Source organism: Teleopsis dalmanni, chromosome 1 (assembly GCF_002237135.1).
Source record: "Teleopsis dalmanni isolate 2A chromosome 1, ASM223713v2, whole genome shotgun sequence".
NCBI lineage: Eukaryota > Metazoa > Arthropoda > Insecta > Diptera > Diopsidae > Teleopsis > Teleopsis dalmanni.
In genome coordinates, this window is record NC_051846.1 from 95,320,185 (window position 1) to 95,338,477 (window position 18,293).

The 18,293-nt window shown below is 34.3% G+C and overlaps 1 protein-coding gene across 1 annotated transcript in view; it reads right to left on the minus strand.

Annotated features, from left to right (window-relative positions):
- The window catches only part of LOC119688972 (serine/threonine-protein phosphatase rdgC-like), a 37,190-nt gene that overhangs the window by 11,901 nt on the left and 6,996 nt on the right, over positions 1-18,293 (minus strand). The gene's annotated exons all lie outside the window — the stretch shown is intronic.

An 18,293-nucleotide genomic window follows, 5' to 3' on the forward strand; every position in this document is an offset into this window, starting at 1 on the left:
TAAATCCAAGTAATGGTGATTACATAAGAAAATGAATCAATGGTTTATGTTCACAATACGATTTTTAAAAAAATATTTTTTCTTCGAACACATAAAATTATTTTAATGGAAAAGATGTAAGCATTTGTTAAAGAAAAATTATCATAAAATTTGGGGAGGAAAGGAAATCAAACCGGGTATTTGGACGTTTGGTTGGAAGATCGGCCCCTACCGTAATTAAAAATTGAAAAACTACCGGAATTATAACGTTAAATCCATGTTCTGGTCGCTTACCGAAACTTACACACCGCGAAAGGTGCCCAATATTAAATTTGGTGACAAAAAACTAACGTTTGACGGCATTTGGAATTCTACACAATATACAGGAAAGCTTTGCAAAATACTATATGTGGTTAAAGCACGCAAAATTTTGAGACGAACCGGATTTTATGGTAGAATAGCACGAAGGAAGCCTTTCATATCTTTAATTAATCGCAAGAAGCGCATTGCTTTTGCAAATAAATATATAGATATGCCAGAGGAGTTATGGAACAATATACTTTTCTGCGATGAATCGGAATTCTGTGTTTTTGGCATATAAGAACGTAAATTAGTATGGCGTAAGCGAGGTGAAGCATACAATAAACAAAATTGCATAAAAAATCAGAAATGTACACAAAAACGTGATCTTATACTTAGTGTTTGTAGACTTTTGATCGTTTATTTTGCTATATTTGACAATAAAAGCACCGTTATCTCTGCTGCTTTGTGAACACGTGCAAAGAAACTTCACGAAAACATTGTGCATTGAATGTTATAAAAAATCACTAAAGTATGTTTCCAATAAATTTAATAGTTTGGAAAAAATTTTCAAACAAAGTTTTTTGTACTGCTTGCTTCTAGACTTATAACTCCGAGCTTTTTTAGTTTTGTTTGTAGGTTCATGCCAGTGCGCATTATGCCTTCAGTGCACTTTCATGGGTGAAATAAAAGATTTCATTTTCTTACTTGCGAGACAACTTGATAATGGCAAATCTAATTCCAAAATAGATGAAGTCAATGAGAAAAAGGTTTATAATTACAACAACAACAACTTCAGCAGACATGATTACTTGGCACGTTAATTTATTTGAATTTTGAATTCTTCGAAAGAATGTGGTACAAACGAGTCTTTGCTGCTTTTACGATGGCGTTTTACAGAATAACAAAGTGTGGGAGCCTAGAGGCGAAAATAATGTAACTCTATTTTCCTTGACAGACAGAATGCAAATATTACATCTCTAGTTTAGTGTTGATGAAAATTATCAATAAATTCCTCCAGAAACTAGTAACATTGTTTCAACCTATGCAAACAGATATATTATGCAAGCCAACAAACTGTTGCGATCGCAAAAAAATAGTGAAAGTTAGACACCACTTCACAGCCGTGGATGGAAAATATACAAATACTCTGATATATCCTGTGAAGAACGCTTTGCGATAGAGGTGTGATGCTGGTGACTGTAAGGCACATAGCTTCAAACATTTTAACAATCGAGTTTTTAATGGTGCGACACGAGATGTGAAAACCTAAATGACACAATGCTGCTTCCAATTTAACTTTCAAAGTGAAAGTGTAGGTACTATTCTATTATTGTAGTTAATATGTCACCAAAACCATTAAACTCAAGTTGAATTGTGTTGGTTATTTCTACATAAATAAGTTAAAACTAGTTTTAAATAAAAAGTTTTACAAACTTGTTGAATATTCAGCATTGTTCGACTATAGGGTGTACTTTAGGGTAAATTCAACCTATTTATTTTAGAACTTCAACCTTTGCAACAAGAATTTGAGGTATATAAGAACCTGACTAAAAAGTCATTGACAGGTTAGATGTATTGTGAAAAACTGTGAAAAATTTTTCTAATGAAATTCCTAGTGTTTTCATCTTTTAGCTTTTAACAATCATTTAGTCTCACATTTCGGATCAATACATCTCTGAGTTACTCCTTAATGTTTCCTGTAATCTGCTATAATGAGGATATATCCAAATATATTTAAAAAACCTTTAAAATTGTTATTAATTATAAAACTTAAGAGGAATTTCATTTTCTTAACATTTTATGGTTTTAGATTTACTTTCTAATAATATATTCGTCCATATTATATTAGTTGTAATATTTAAAATTTTTATTGTCAAAATAATTCAGATTCTATTTCATAAAGTGCACATTCTTTTAGTTCGATCCAGTATTGGTATTTATCCTGTACTGCCTAATATCACTTTTATTCAGATCTGCTGAATATTTTTATCGCATCCCTTTTAAAAAGTTTATTGTATTCAAGATTTCCATAAATTTTCGCATTTGAGCGTTTGTTTCTTATATTACTATTTTTTGTTGTTATAATCCGTAGTGAACATCGGACTATTCGGGCTGCAATTGATACTCGAGTTCTCTCATTCATTAAAAAATTGACGATAGTGATATTAGAGTTGTAACAACCGGAACTTCTCCTAATTCTGAAATGCCCATTTAATAAAATTTTGTGCAATTGCAAATGGTTTTTTTTAGCAAAACCACGTTTTTACCTGTATCTTTCTCAAACTCCGAGTTATACTGTTACAGCAACAATTAAATCCGCAACTTAAATCAAAAATTCCATAGAAATGATTATTCACTCCTCAGTAGAACAATGTGATGAAAATGACGAAATTGACAATAGCTTATACCATTTGATCAAAAAAGAACGAGAAGTTAAAAAAAACCACAAAATTTTGATTTTTAATATTTTCTTTATTATCGCCTTCAAAGTACGCTCGTCCTGCAGCAATACATGCATACCGACGCTTGATCCACTTTTCCATACAAGTTTTATAGCCCGCCGAAGGTATGAGCTTTAGTTCACGCACTGAATTCTCTTTTATGGCCTCTATGGTCTCAAAACGCGTTCCTCACAATTGCAATTTGAGTCGTGGGAAGAGGAAAAAGTTACACAGGGCCATATCTGGAGAGTACGGTGATTGGTTGATGATATTAGTGAAATTTTTGGCCAAAAACTGCGACACAACTAACGCTTTGTGAGCCGGTACGTTATCACACCACGCCACGAATATCGAAGAAAACAGTCACAAAACAAAATAACCTTGATTTTTACCGCCTTTGGCGTACTCTTTTCGGTTTCGGCTCACCTTCGAAGCTCCATTCGGTCGATTGTTGTTTGGTGGGCATGTTAAATTCATAGAGCCATGTCGCATCACCAGTTATGATGCGTTCGATGAATATGGGGTCACTATCTGCGTTAGAAATCATCTCTTTAGCCACATCACAACGACGCTTTTTTTTGAATGAAATTCAGCTAAAAATCTCCACACGAAAATTTTTCGACTTCTTTGTATAGACGTCAAACAAAAACTAATCGTACGATATGCGTTAAACTTTGACAGAATGTGTATAATTGCCAGCGTGAAAATAAAAAAAATGTACCGATTGAATAAGCTCGGGAAGGAATGAGTTTGAATAAGTACTTTTGTGATCACAGGGTATTGCATCTACTAATTCTGAAAAAAATGCAAGTGAGGTTTGCTACTCAAATTCTGAATCATACTGTTACAGCAGCAATTAAATTTGCAACTTTAAACAAACAATTCCAGAGAAATGATTCCTCTGCCCTCAGTAGACTATTGAAATGTGATGAGAATGACGAAATTGACAATAGCTTATATTGCACTTACTAATTTTGAAAAAAATGCGAGGGAGCCTTTCTGCTCAAACTCTGAGTCATACTGTTACAGCAGCAATTAAATTTGCAACTATGAACAAACAATTCCACAGAAATTATTATTCAGTCCTCAGTAGAACAGGGAAAGGGGATGAAAACGACGAAATTGACAATAGCTCATATTGTACCTACTAATTTTGAAAAAATGCTGCTCAAACTCTGAATCATACAGTTGCAGCAGCAATTAAATCGGTAACTATAAATAAACAATTCCATAGAAATGATTCCTTAGTCGCAGTGAATACATCAGCATTTCTTGATATCGTTGACAACTGCTTTGATGCCCTCAACAGTAAAACATTTAGTGATCCCAAGCCTATGAAACGTGGGTTAAGATTCGAAAACTGTGTTTCGAAAGAGCTTTTGAATTTAAAAGAGTATATTAAAAACCTTTAACATAATATAGTAGCAAAATATTTTGCGTTGATAGATTAATTCAAATGACAAATGGTATATTGTGTTTGGCAAATGACTTGTTTAAAGAAAATACAAACATTTCCGTTATTCTGACTAGTCGCTTTAACCAAGATCCATTAGAAAACACACTTTTGTATAAACGTTCCAAACGTGGGCATAACAAAAATCCGTCGGTATACGAGTTTAATATAATTATGACAAAGCTATTGTCTTTGAAATTGTGTCAGTTCAACTCACAATCAAATTGTTTAGAAGATGAAGATATTATACTGAAATTAGATTTCTGCTCAGTGCTAGAAAATATTCGCAATGTGCGTGATGTACATACCTTATATCCAGTGACGACACGTGCCCTATCTGGAAGGATGTGCGGCCCTTCTTTAATGTTGTTTTTACATGTACCACTTATATTAAAATATATGAGATCTTTTATTAATAATAACTATATTATATAAGGCAATAATATAGTCGCAATATTATATTAACAATTCATTAACAAAATAACATATTAAACAAATTAAATTAATAATTTATATATAAATTTAATATTATATCAATATGGAAGAAACAAAACTTTTCACATAATTCTAACATCAAACCAACTTTGTACTTGGAAATATACATGTTTATGCAGTGATCAAACAAAATCGAACCCACTTGCAACGTATAAATGTGCGGACAACTACCCCGCACAGTAAGCGACAGAAATTCGTTGGTGCTACTGTTAAAAGGGGAGAGACGAAATGTGATAGAAATTTATGCTGAGATGAGCTGCAAACTTCAGCCGCTCATGCAACCACTTTGGCAAATCATCATGTTGGATTCGTATGCGTGCAGTTGATATTCGAGTAGAACAGAAAATTACTCTCATACAATTCCCACTATATAAATCTCTATTTCTGATATTATGAACGGGAGTACACGCACATTATTTTGTTCATATGCAACGTATGAATGTGCGGCCAACTTCTTTGCACACAAAGGGGAGAGACGAAATAAAATAGAAATGTTCTGTGATTTGAGCTGTTTGTTTTTTTGCTAAAACTTTAAAAATATATATATGGAAATGTAATAAATAATAATAATTCTTGATGTGAAGATACATAATAAATTTATATACCTATGTTATTTGACATTTTGCAAATTATGTTAGGGTGTTCACCGCACACCTCCGCACCTTAGAGCAATCGTCACTGCTTATATCCTAATCGCGAACACATTGTATTAACTTCGGAGGATGTGTGTAGAGACAATGAAGCGTACTTCGATGAAGAAGCGGACACTTTTAGTGGATATTTTATTGGTTATATTGTACGTCCATCAGAGATGTTTATACACACCAAAAATTATAAGTTTAACAGCGATTTTGGAAGCTGCTGTGCACCAAAAAATTCGTTTTTTAATATTTCCGAGATACATATAAAAGTGTTTGAAAAGATATTTAAAGAAAATAAAAATATTAGAACTACAAGTAAAATAATAATGGAAAAATTAATAGAAGTCACTAAATTCACTATTTATGCTTCCTGGTGTGATAAAATACATGAATGCTATTTACACCGCATTGAAATGTAGAAATTGGTGATTAAGATATTGTTTCGAAAACATTATGCGTGGACAACATTTAAAAGCAAAACTTCACAGAAGGCAAAATCTCATATTTTAAGACATAAATTAAACTCATATTGTACACACTTCAGAACAATCAAAAGCACACAATTTTAAATTTTCCAGCTAACAAACATACAAACATGCGTATTATATAATACAGAGGGTTGCATGTGTGATTAAATACGTATGCAGTTGGGCTTGTGTCTGCCTAACTCGATTCACATATAGGTTACTCAACCAAACATTGTTGCATGAGATTGGGTGGATTTATTATAAATACTGTGGGTATTTCATTTGTATAAACGTGATGGGACAAGTTTAACATAGTCGATCTTAATACGGACAATGTGAAACATATTGTCAGAGATATCTGAAGTAGTAGTGCAGACACTTCTTATAAATATTGATAAATATTGACTACTTATTAAATATTGAACTGAAATATTGAAAAGTTTATAATAATTATGACGTATTCATTGTCATTTTGTTTTTCACCCCATTTAATTGTCAACTAATTCAAATATATCATGTGCTTTACGCAAGGAATGTTTCTCTTGCGCTGGAAGTTTTAACAATTAATGCTGACTTATTTTGAAAGGTATTCGAATGCAAAATAAACAAATAAAAGGATTAGTTTTTGAAACATACTTACTTATTTGTAGCATGTCTATCCAGATACGTCTACTGTGTGCGCACCTTTTCCAGTCTCCTACATCCGGTTAGGACCCCTTCAAATTGATCACTCCACTGGAAACGCAATCTACCTCAACGCCTTCTTCCTCCAATTACTGCTTCAAACACTTTTTTCGCTGGAGCATTTTCATCTATTCTCACGACATGACCAAGCCAGCAAAGCCGTTGGATGATAATTTGCTGAATTCTATCAATGTCGTGATAAAGTTCGTACAGCTCGTGGTTCATTCGGCTGCGGTAGCCGTCGTCGACTCGTTATGAACTAAATATCTTTCAAAGAACTTTTCTCTCGAATACTCCCAGTGATGCTTCATCATTCTGTGATGACATTCATGCATCTGTGCCACACAGAAGCACAGATGGGTGACTTATACAGAGTAAGTTTCGTGTGTCTAGAGAGAGTTCTACATACTAATTACCTACTGAGCCCATAGTAGCACTTATTAGCAATGGTAATTCTTCGTTTAATTTCCAGGCTGACATCGTCATTGTTTGTTATCACGGTGCCAAGGTAGATGAAATCCTTGACAAATTCGAAAGTATAGTCGCCAGCATCTAACTAGGCATCCAAGCGATACACACATCTACCAGTGGCCGACATATAATTTGTTTTGCCCTCATTCAAGCTCATTCTTTTAGATTCCTTTTCGATAATATCAAAGGCAGCTTTAGCATCATGCTTTCTACGCCTAATGAAGTCAATGTCGTTGACGTGGGCAAGGAGCTGGACATATTCGTAAAATATTGCGCCACTACGATAAACACCTGCCTTACGCATGATCACCTCCATGACGAAATTGAAAAGGTCACATGGTAAGAGATGACCTTGTCTGAAGCCTCACGCGATATCAAATGATTGGGAAAGATTCGAACCTACCTTGAGTAAGCTCAAAAGCCGCACTGATAAGGCCCAATCAGTGAGTTGGCATGTCGCTTCAACCTTTCACACAGACGTTTAATTTTTTTGATAAAATTTCCAGACATCATTCCTATTTCCACAAACCTCGATTTCCTCTCGCTCTCGCGTTTTTGGTTTCATTTCTTCTGTCTGAATAGGTGCCTCTCTACCTTCCTCATTTGCCGATATTGTTCAGTACGAAACACGTAGGTGTTGACTGCAGCGTCCTTTTATATACCGCGTTATTCGCAACAGTAGTTTGGTAATACTCACATCTTGCTATTGGCTTAATCATGAGGGACGTTGAGAACTATGGACATCTTTCGCTGTTATGCGTAGGGAGTGAGAGATATGCCGCCGTTATAGGGAGTGAGTAAACAGTTTACCGCCGTTATAGGGACAGAAGGGTTGTTTATTTAATCCGTTCGAGCGTTGAGCGATGTAGACTTCGTCTGTCTCTCATGATCTGTTTTTTCTGTGCACGGGAGCGCACGTTGTTGACGATATGTCAATCACTTAATAATCAATTACTAAATTAATTTCATTTGTCGGAAAATAGTCATGTTGGCTACATAATACCGTATTTTGCGCCACAGCGAAATAAATAAGACTCAGACCGTTATTGAAGTTTCATTCATGGAGGTTGAATTTTCCGTTCTTTCGACCTTTGCGGTAAAACCCCCGAGAACCATTTTAACATCGTGAGCTAGACTGCAGTCATAAATTTTTTCGAATCTCGCCGAAAAAGTATTTATGGTCAAGTCGTCATTTCATTGGCGCGAGTTACATTCTCATACCTTTTGCATAAAATATCATATCCTTTAATTATTTTCATAAATATCATATTAATTTGAATATGTAGATATAACTAATAACCGATCTTCTATAGCGTTATCAGCTACAAAATGTGCTGAGTGAGGTATTGTAGAAAAAATATTTTTAAAATAGTTTTAATATTCATTTAATAAAAAGAATATTTTAGCTAAGCTTTGTGTTTTATTCAACAAAAATCGTTTATTGATATGAATTCAGCAAGCTTTTTGTTCACCGGTGTGGATCGCTGGACAGATTTTTACAGCCTTTTGACAGTCTTACCACAAAACCACATCTAAATTCACGCATATTGCATGGTATTAGGCATCACAGTTTGCTCTTTTGGGGCAGCCTTGTCTTGTTCATCGCAACCTTACATTTATTGAGGGCATCCGCCAGTCGGATAGAGGCTCCTTCCCTATGGAGGATCTGGATATTCTAGGTACATATACCTAAATCTTAGACCCTTGTTCGTTTGTGAGGGTCATCAACATTCGAGTTCCAGTTCTGATGCATCCTTACGTCACTCACTGGCATAAACCTGTGCGCAACCCAAATTTAAAGTCCTGGGGATAACAAACATAACTGTATGTAGGTAAACAAACTGCATGTAGGTAAACAAACTGCTTATGTGAGACTAACGTTAGCATCTTAAAAAACATAAGTGCTACTAATAAGAGATACTTAGAAGTGCAAAAAAGTGCAAAAGAAGTTGAAAGCTATAATTCGTAAGCACGAAATTTTGTACATACATACAAAGAATCAAGAACTCCTTTATAACAGCTGTGATATTATACCGAAGATTGAACAAAATTTTGCTGAACGTTTATATAGAGACATATACCTATAGGTATAGAATAGAAATATAGAATATTTCCAAATTGTTTCAACGCCTTTCATTGTAACCACTTTAAATTCGATTTATTCGAAATTCCATTTATTAAATGGAGAAACCCTTTTTACATTACCTTATTTTAATGATTAGTGATTCGCAAAACAATACATATAGGCATCATAAGACAGAAAGGAACATAGGACATTAAAATAAATTTTTATATTTTAGAATTGAAATAAACTTGTTTTGGGGCGATGGTGATTTTCCGAGTGCGTTATTTGGATAGCGAATTTTAGTAGATTCTGGTACTTCAAGTAACTTTTTCTTTTAATCTACAAGCCAATAAAGCTTTCTTTTCAAATAAAATTAAAGCTCATATAGCGTATTAAATCTCTCATGTGTGTTTCTAAGCATCGTACACATGTGTTGAGTCAGTCGTTGAAAGTAAAGAGTATAAGTAACAAGTAGTGTGCTGCGATTCGGATGTCATTAACAATATGAATATTAATGAAAAACTTATTATTGTACACAATTAAATAAATATATAAGTACATACATATAATATATATAACATATAATATATAATGTATAATACATATAATAATGATAATTGAAAAAAATCAAACAGTAAAATAAATAAATGTTAATCATTCATAAATCAGTGAGTAATCAAAAACATACATCTTTCAATAATCTTTTTTTTAAATCGAATACGTCTGGTTTTGTTAAACTTCACAAATTGGCGATATTGCAGTAGTTCTTATAGAACAAGAAAAACTCTGATTAGGCAGTAATTACTTCATCTTCCACTTGTATTGATTTAAAACATGATTCATAACCAATTTTTGGTAAAACTTTTAAAGCAATTTAAAGCAGACAATAACGAAAAAGTGACGGCTCGGCTTCTGTTGTTTCAAAATATGTTGAACTACAGCTCGCTATTCAGTTTTTAATCAATATTTTAGATAAGATAGTTTTTGCACTATAAATACTAGTTTAAGCATTAAAAGTATAAAATAACTTTTTTCATTGAGTCCATAAATTGAAATATTGCAAAGTTTTGTATAAGAATCTGTTAACGATAAGTAACGTTTTTTTTTTTGTAGAACAGAACAAAAATAGTTTTTTACAAAATTTGTTGCTGCTAAATGGTCTTCTTTGAATGAATTTGTAAATCCGTTTGTTTCGACCACTGCTTTTATAGCATCATGCACTGTTTTATTAAACAATTGAGTTACGAACTTCACCTTTTTAAAGTTCTTTGAAAAAGTATGTTGCATCGTTAACTTAGCGCACAATTTTGTTACTAAGTATACTCTTGCCACCAGAGTTGTTTTAAAACTTTTAATCCTATAATACCTTCTTCTGTTTTCTTATCAGTGGTCAGAGGGTCTATTCCACAACTGTGCAAACTGAAGTATACACAAAAATTTGCTTACACTTTGATTTTGCTATTCCTCAACTGTGAATAGTGAGTTTATCTGTCAAAAAGTGAATACGTTTATCAAATTTTATTTATCGTATGTTTGGCCGCGTGTTTTTTAAACAACATAGGAAATTTTGTGCAAAATTATATATAAACTTGTATTATTATTTTTTTATAGATTTTAAAAATAGAAAAAAGTAAAACCATCAAAATGAGCAAAAATTTCTACTTAAATATTCAGATAGAATTTTCTAACGATAGTAAAATTTTAAAACGTATGTTATAAGATTTGTAAAAAAATTAAAAAATAAAAATTTTTAATATAATAATTATTATAAAGTTACATTATAATTAGCAAAATGTTTGCCATTTTGTTTTCTTATTTATTTTCAATAACTGAGTTTACTCAGTGTAAATACAAATTTCTTCACTGAAAACTGTCACTTCATAATTTTACATTCAGTACGAATAAACACTCGCACTTGGGTAATACCATTGTGGCGATAACGCCGTACACATACAAAAAACGAATTTTTAGAAGTCAAGTTATTGACAGAAGTCATTTCAATATTGGTGACCCCGACGGTGAACGACGTTACAAAAAAATGAATAACCAGGCTGAGGAATTTTTTTCAGCAGAATGTGAAAGCTGCTCAACCAAAAAGGCAATTTAAAAACGCCGGCATAGTAAACGACGGAACAAAATTCGACCATGTGGTGGCGGAGCTAGAACCAAGGTACTTGGGGTGCATAGCTGATATAATTCGGGACCTACCAACATTAAAGTACGAAACAATAAAAAAAGCGGCTAATGAATGAATTCACTGAGTCTCAACACAAAAGGCTATGCAAATTTATAACAGAGTTGGAGCTGGGCGATATGAAGCCAACGCAACTGCTGAAAAAAATTAAAGAAATGACCGGCAACTCAATGGGAAATGACGTTATAAAATCGTTATGGCTGCAGAGATTGACAGCGGCAGTTAAGTCGATAATAGAAGGTGATTTAGCACAGTGGGCTAAAGTCGTGGATAAAGTAGTCGAGGAACAAGATACAGACGAAATAGCCGAGATGAAGAAAGAAATAAAAGAGCTTAAAACGATGGTAAAATATCTAGCCATTCAAGTAAACAAAAGAGATAGAAGTAGTGATAAAATTCGCGGTAGAGGACGGTCACCAAGTGCACAAAGAAGTGATATATGTTTTTATCACCGACGTTTTAAGGAAAAGTCTACAAAATGTGTACAGCCATGTCAGTTCAGGAAACCGCGAAATTCAGCGGAAAACTAAATTCCACTTCATCTCCGACGGCGGATGAAGTGGCAAATGGTCAAACATGCCGTCTATTCTTCAAAGATAAAGATGCAAATTTAAATTACCTTATAGACACCGGAGCTGAAGTTTCAATATTACCAAAAAAAGATGCAAACCGCCAATGCAATCGCCAAACAGTACTGCCTATATGCGGCGAATGGAACGAAAATTAGCACATACGGAACAAAATTAATGCAAGTCAATTTAGGGTTGCGTAAACAGTTCCAGTATGAGTTCTTAATTACAGACATGAATCATCCAATAATTGGAGCAGATTTTCTTAACAACTTTAGCCTAATAGTGGACCTTCATAATAAAAGAATTTGCGACGGCATAACAGGCCTCCAGATAGGGGGTACAAAGAAAAAGGCGCACTGCATAAAATTAAGTACTGTTGACGCAGCTAGTCCAGTACACAACGTGCTAAAAGACTTTAAAGAAATAACTGAACCAGTTACGTTAAATAAAATAATACGGAAAGGGGACAGCCAGTATTTGCAAAACCTCGGCGATTAAAACCGGAGAAATACGAAATAGCGAAGAAGGAATTCGAATTTATGATAAAACAAGAAATCTGCAGACCCAATGGCAGCAACTGAGCAAGCCAGTTACATTTAGCAGCGAAGAAGAATGGTAAATAGCGATCGTGTGGAGAATTTTTTCAACTATTGACCTAGAAAAGCATACAACCAAATTCCAATCGCCGAAGAAGATAGGCCTAAGACAACAATAATAACCCCATTGGGTTTATATGAATTTAACGTAATGGCTTTTGTTCTATGCCACGCCGCACAAACGTTTCAAAGATTTATGAATGATGTGTTCAAAAAAATCTAGATTACGTAATAACGTACATAAACAACATTTGCGCGGCATCAGCTGATTAGGAAGAGCATGAGAAGCACTTTAGAGAGGTGTTCAAGCGATTACGCGACCATTACCTTAAAATCAATTTGAGTAAATGTGCATTCTATAAGAAAGAGGTCACCTTCCTGGGGCACACGTTAACAAAGACGGAATTAGTCCTACAGCCGAGAAGGTTGAAGCAATGAAAAATTTTAAAAAATCAATAGAAACTCGTGAATTAAGAAGATTTATCGCTTAGTTAAACCTTGACAGGCGTTTTCTCTCGCGCGCTACAAAGAATAAATGTGTCCTGCACACGTTAATAAAAGGTAATAAGAAGAACGATAAGTCTCCAGTTGAGTGGGCAGCAGAAGCTGAAAACGTTTGAAATGTGTAAAAATGACCTAGCAAATGCTGTGATGTTAGCCCACCCGGTTCTAAACGCAAAACTAAATGTAGACGTTAGTAACTTTGCAAAAGGAGCAGCTCAGCAGCAGTTAGTGAACGGACAAATGCAACCATTGGGATTCTATTCTAAAAGGCTGACAGAGGCACAATAGAAATATAGTACGTACGACCGCAAGCTTCTTGCAATATATATGGCGGTTAAATACTTTAGGTGTATGATTGAAAGCAGAAACTGCACTATATTAACGGACCACAAACCAATCACATTCACTTTTCTACAAAAACCGGAGAAAGCATCCGAACGCCAACTACATCACCTATAATAACCTACCTATACCACCACCTATAATAAAATGACCCACCTATAATAAAATCAAATCCTCGGTACTCATCAAAAGATACCGCGTGAACACTACAAGGCTTACTGCTGTGCTTTCTGGTCATTGGTGTGTAAGAACTCACGCAGTGAAACTGCACATTCCTCATTACCTTTACTGCAGAAGTTGTGGAAACCCGCAGGAGAAAGAAACAATAATTCATTTTCTCCGTGAATGTCCGGTTTTAGTATCCAGAAGATACAGGTTCTTAGGAAAATACTTCTTTGATAGTTTATCAGACTGCTCAAGGGTGAAGATGAAAGACCTATTAAATCACCTAAATTCGGCGGGATGGATTTAGTCTCTACTCTTCTATACTAAAGTTCTTGCGAGGAATATGGTAGCAAAACGGCGAAAAATCGTTATTGAGGTACATGGAAGTTATCCAATGGCCTGCCACTGCAACCAACCAACCACCATAGCGAAACCTCTTTCCGATTTATTGAGAAAGTACATAACGTTTAAAGTAGTAACGAGTAGTAACGAACACATATTGACTTTTGAAAATCTGAAATCTGCTTTAGTTAACTTAATTTACTAGTATAACATTTTTAATCCTAAAGCAGCTACTGAAATGCATAAAGACGCTTCGAAATATGGATACGAAGTGATATTGTTTGAAAAAGATGCTGAGCGTGGGGAATTTCACCCAGTACAGTTTATGAGTCTAAAGACTAAAAAACATGAACGATCTTATCAGTCGTATAAACTATAAGTATTATCCATAGAACAAGCGCTTGAACAGTAGAGAGTATATCTGTTGGGCCTAAACTCTAAAATAGGTACTGATTGTAATGCATTTAATATGACAGTGAAAAAGGAGGTACCACTTCGAGTAATTAAATGGGCTTAAGAGGATTCACTGTTATATCAGATTAAAGAAGCGCAACTACAGGATGAGCAGACGAAGACTATATGCAAAGTTTTGGAAACAACCAACTTTTTCTTAACAAATGATATTTTATTTAAAGACACGAATTTTGAATTAATTGTCATACCTTCTAGTATGGAGTATAAACTTATAAGGATGACACACAATTGGACCAAAGAAACACAAGAATGTGTCCAGAAAACATTTTATATACCTGAACTGAATAAAAAAGCCGCTAAAGTGGTGAATACATGCGTCGAATGCATTATCATAAAACAAAGATGGGGAAAATGGAGAGGTACTTGGTTCCAACAGAAAAAGCCATTTAAAACTTTACACATAGACTATTTAGAGCTTATGGAGGCTACTAGGAAAAATTATACCTACTTATTAGTTCTGGTGAATGCCTTTACTAAATTTGTTTGGCTATATCCAACAAGATATTGTGGTGCCGAAATAATGGTAGAAAAGTTGAAAAAATAAGAAGTTCTATTTGAAAAGCCAAAATGTGTTGTTACAGACAGGGGAACAATATTTACATCTTCTTTGTTCAAAGACTATTGCTCAGAAAAAAATATTCAGCACCTAAGAATTGCTATAAGAAGTTCCCAGGGAATATGGACAGGTGAAGTGGATAAACAATATCGTTATTCCCATGATAGTGAAATTGAGAAAATCCATTTAAGTAGTTTACAGGGATAGATAAAGTACAACAATTTGTAAATAGCACTGCACCTAGAAGCACAAGAATATTACCATTTAAATTATTAACAGGTTGTGAGATGAAAATAGATAATTTAAGTGTTTTACGTGAACTAATAGCAGAAGCCAACATAAAGGAAATAAATAAAGATAGGGATGAAATAAGATAAGCTGCCAGGGACAATATTAAAAAAATTCAACAAGAAAGTAAACGTCATTTTGACAAGAAAGACCAGTCGGAACAGAAACACAAAATTAACGATTTTGTTGTAATAAAGAGAACCCAATATGACACCAATATGAAGTTAAGACCAAAGTTTTTAGGTCCATATCGCAAAGTTAAGTGTCTTAACCATGGAAGGGCGGAGTTAAAAGATCGCTGTTGCAGAAAACATAAAGATGTGGAAAGATTCATACGAGGACGTGTGAACGATAGGCCGATGGCCGAGTTTGTAGGATTTTATTAAAAAAATTATTTTTTATTAAATGGAGAAACCCTTTTTACATTACCTTATTTTAATGATTAGTGATTCGCAAAACAATACATATAGGCATCATAAGACAGAAAGGAACATAGGACATTAAAATAAATTTTTATATTTTAGAATTGAAATAAACTTGTTTTGGGGCGATGGTGATTTTCCGAGTGCGTTATTTGGATAGCGAATTTTAGTAGATTCTGGTACTTCAAGTAACTTTTTCTTTTAATCTACAAGCCAATAAAGCTTTCTTTTCAAATAAAATTAAAGCTCATATAGCGTATTAAATCTCTCATGTGTGTTTCTAAGCATCGTACACATGTGTTGAGTCAGTCGTTGAAAGTAAAGAGTATAAGTAACAAGTAGTGTGCTGCGATTCGGATGTCATTAACAATATGAATATTAATGAAAAACTTATTATTGTACACAATTAAATAAATATATAAGTACATACATATAATATATATAACATATAATATATAATGTATAATACATATAATAATGATAATTGAAAAAAATCAAACAGTAAAATAAATAAATGTTAATCATTCATAAATCAGTGAGTAATCAAAAACATACATCTTTCAATAATCTTTTTTTTAAATCGAATACGTCTGGTTTTGTTAAACTTCACAAATTGGCGATATTGCAGTAGTTCTTATAGAACAAGAAAAACTCTGATTAGGCAGTAATTACTTCATCTTCCACTTGTATTGATTTAAAACATGATACATAACCAATTTTTGGTAAAACTTTTAAAGCAATTTAAAGCAGACAATAACGAAAAAGTGACGGCTCGGCTTCTGTTGTTTCAAAATATGTTGAACTACAGCTCGCTATTCAGTTTTTAATCAATATTTGACTACAATCGAATTCCAAAACGTATTCTTCAGTTTTAGATAAGATAGTTTTTGCACTATAAATACTAGTTTAAGCATTAAAAGTATAAAATAACTTTTTTCATTGAGTCCATAAATTGAAATATTGCAAAGTTTTGTATAAGAATCTGTTAACGATAAGTAACGTTTTTTTTTTGTAGAACAGAACAAAAATAGTTTTTTACAAAATTTGTTGCTGCTAAATGGTCTTCTTTGAATGAATTTGTAAATCCGTTTGTTTCGACCACTGCTTTTATAGCATCATGCACTGTTTTATTAAACAATTGAGTTACGAACTTCACCTTTTTAAAGTTCTTTGAAAAAGTATGTTGCATCGTTAACTTAGCGCACAATTTTGTTACTAAGTATACTCTTGCCACCAGAGTTGTTTTAAAACTTTTAATCCTATAATACCTTCTTCTGTTTTCTTATCAGTGGTCAGAGGGTCTATTCCACAACTGTGCAAACTGAAGTATACACAAAAATTTGCTTACACTTTGATTTTGCTATTCCTCAACTGTGAATAGTGAGTTTATCTGTCAAAAAGTGAATACTTTTATCAAATTTTATTTATCGTATGTTTGGCCGCGTGTTTTTTAAACAACATAGGAAATTTTGTGCAAAATTATATATAAACTTGTATTATTATTTTTTTATAGATTTTAAAAATAGAAAAAAGTAAAACCATCAAAATGAGCAAAAATTTCTACTTAAATATTCAGATAGAATTTTCTAACGATAGTAAAATTTTAAAACGTATGTTATAAGATTTGTAAAAAAATTAAAAAATAAAAATTTTTAATATAATAATTATTATAAAGTTTTATTCCGTGTGGTGGCGGGATAAGAATACCACCTCAGTTTGTCTCTGCTTGTCGTAAAAGGCGACTAAAAGAGAAAATGCACAGGTTAAAGTAGAACTTCTACGATTCCTGGTAAGTCGTGAGGGCGCACAGGTCAAAGTAGCTTGCTACGATTCCTGATAAGACGACCCTTTCTGCTAGCAGGTCGGCCCGGCATTTGCTCAGGCCCTGCTAAGTTGACCAGCCTTCGGGAAGTGCGACTATCTATCAGGTCAACTGTCAGGCGATAAGTACGGTCATGTCTCTGCTTATCGTTTGACGCAGATAGTCGGGCGGGGTGAAGGAAAACACCCTTTTAGTGAATGAGCAGTGAGAATGATTGTATGAATGTGTGAATAAATGGATTGTGTGCATTAGAAATAAAACCCCCCAAACTAAGGTGGAACAGCTACGCCTTTAGCTTGGCTGCTGGGGTAGAAGCAGTCTTAGTAGCGAACTCAGGATACCTGGCGACCTCCTGTTTTAAACAGCCTTACCTGTGCAATGCGAAGCTCTCCGCAGGTGGACATATCTCTCTTCGCAACTCGTGGGAATCAAAATTGATAAACAAATTTTAAATATACCAACTCAAGGCGAAGTGGTTGATGCTGATAAGGTGGACAATGAGGCCTCACAGGTCGAGCTGATAGCCTTAGCTTCAGATACCACAACGCATGACGGTCATGAGACCAACAAAATGGTGGACGAAGAAGCCCCGCAAGAGGCTGAGCCGTTAACCAAAACAGTTGGAAACATGACAAAGACTGATCTCGACTTGGCCGAGCGTATCCGTCTGAACAAGAGGGAGAAGCAGAAGCGAAGAAGAGAGAGGCAAAAGGCTGCAAAAGCCACAAGATCGGTTGAACAACTAGCCGATCGACTCAGCGGACTATCGCATGTGGAATCGTCGCTGGAGGAAGAGCAGCTAGCAAAGAGGTATAAGGGCGGATGCCCGGAAGCTCCGACAGCAAGCTCAACTCCGTCAGCTAGAATCACAGGCGATAACTCTGATGGTGGACAACCAGTAAAGGATGTCAGCCAAGCTGAATCGACAGTCAAAGATCTAACCAGTGCACGAGGTGGAGTACCTTATCAGGCACTCAACCGACCCGCATTGGTTGGTAAAAGGACTGTTGGTCGGCG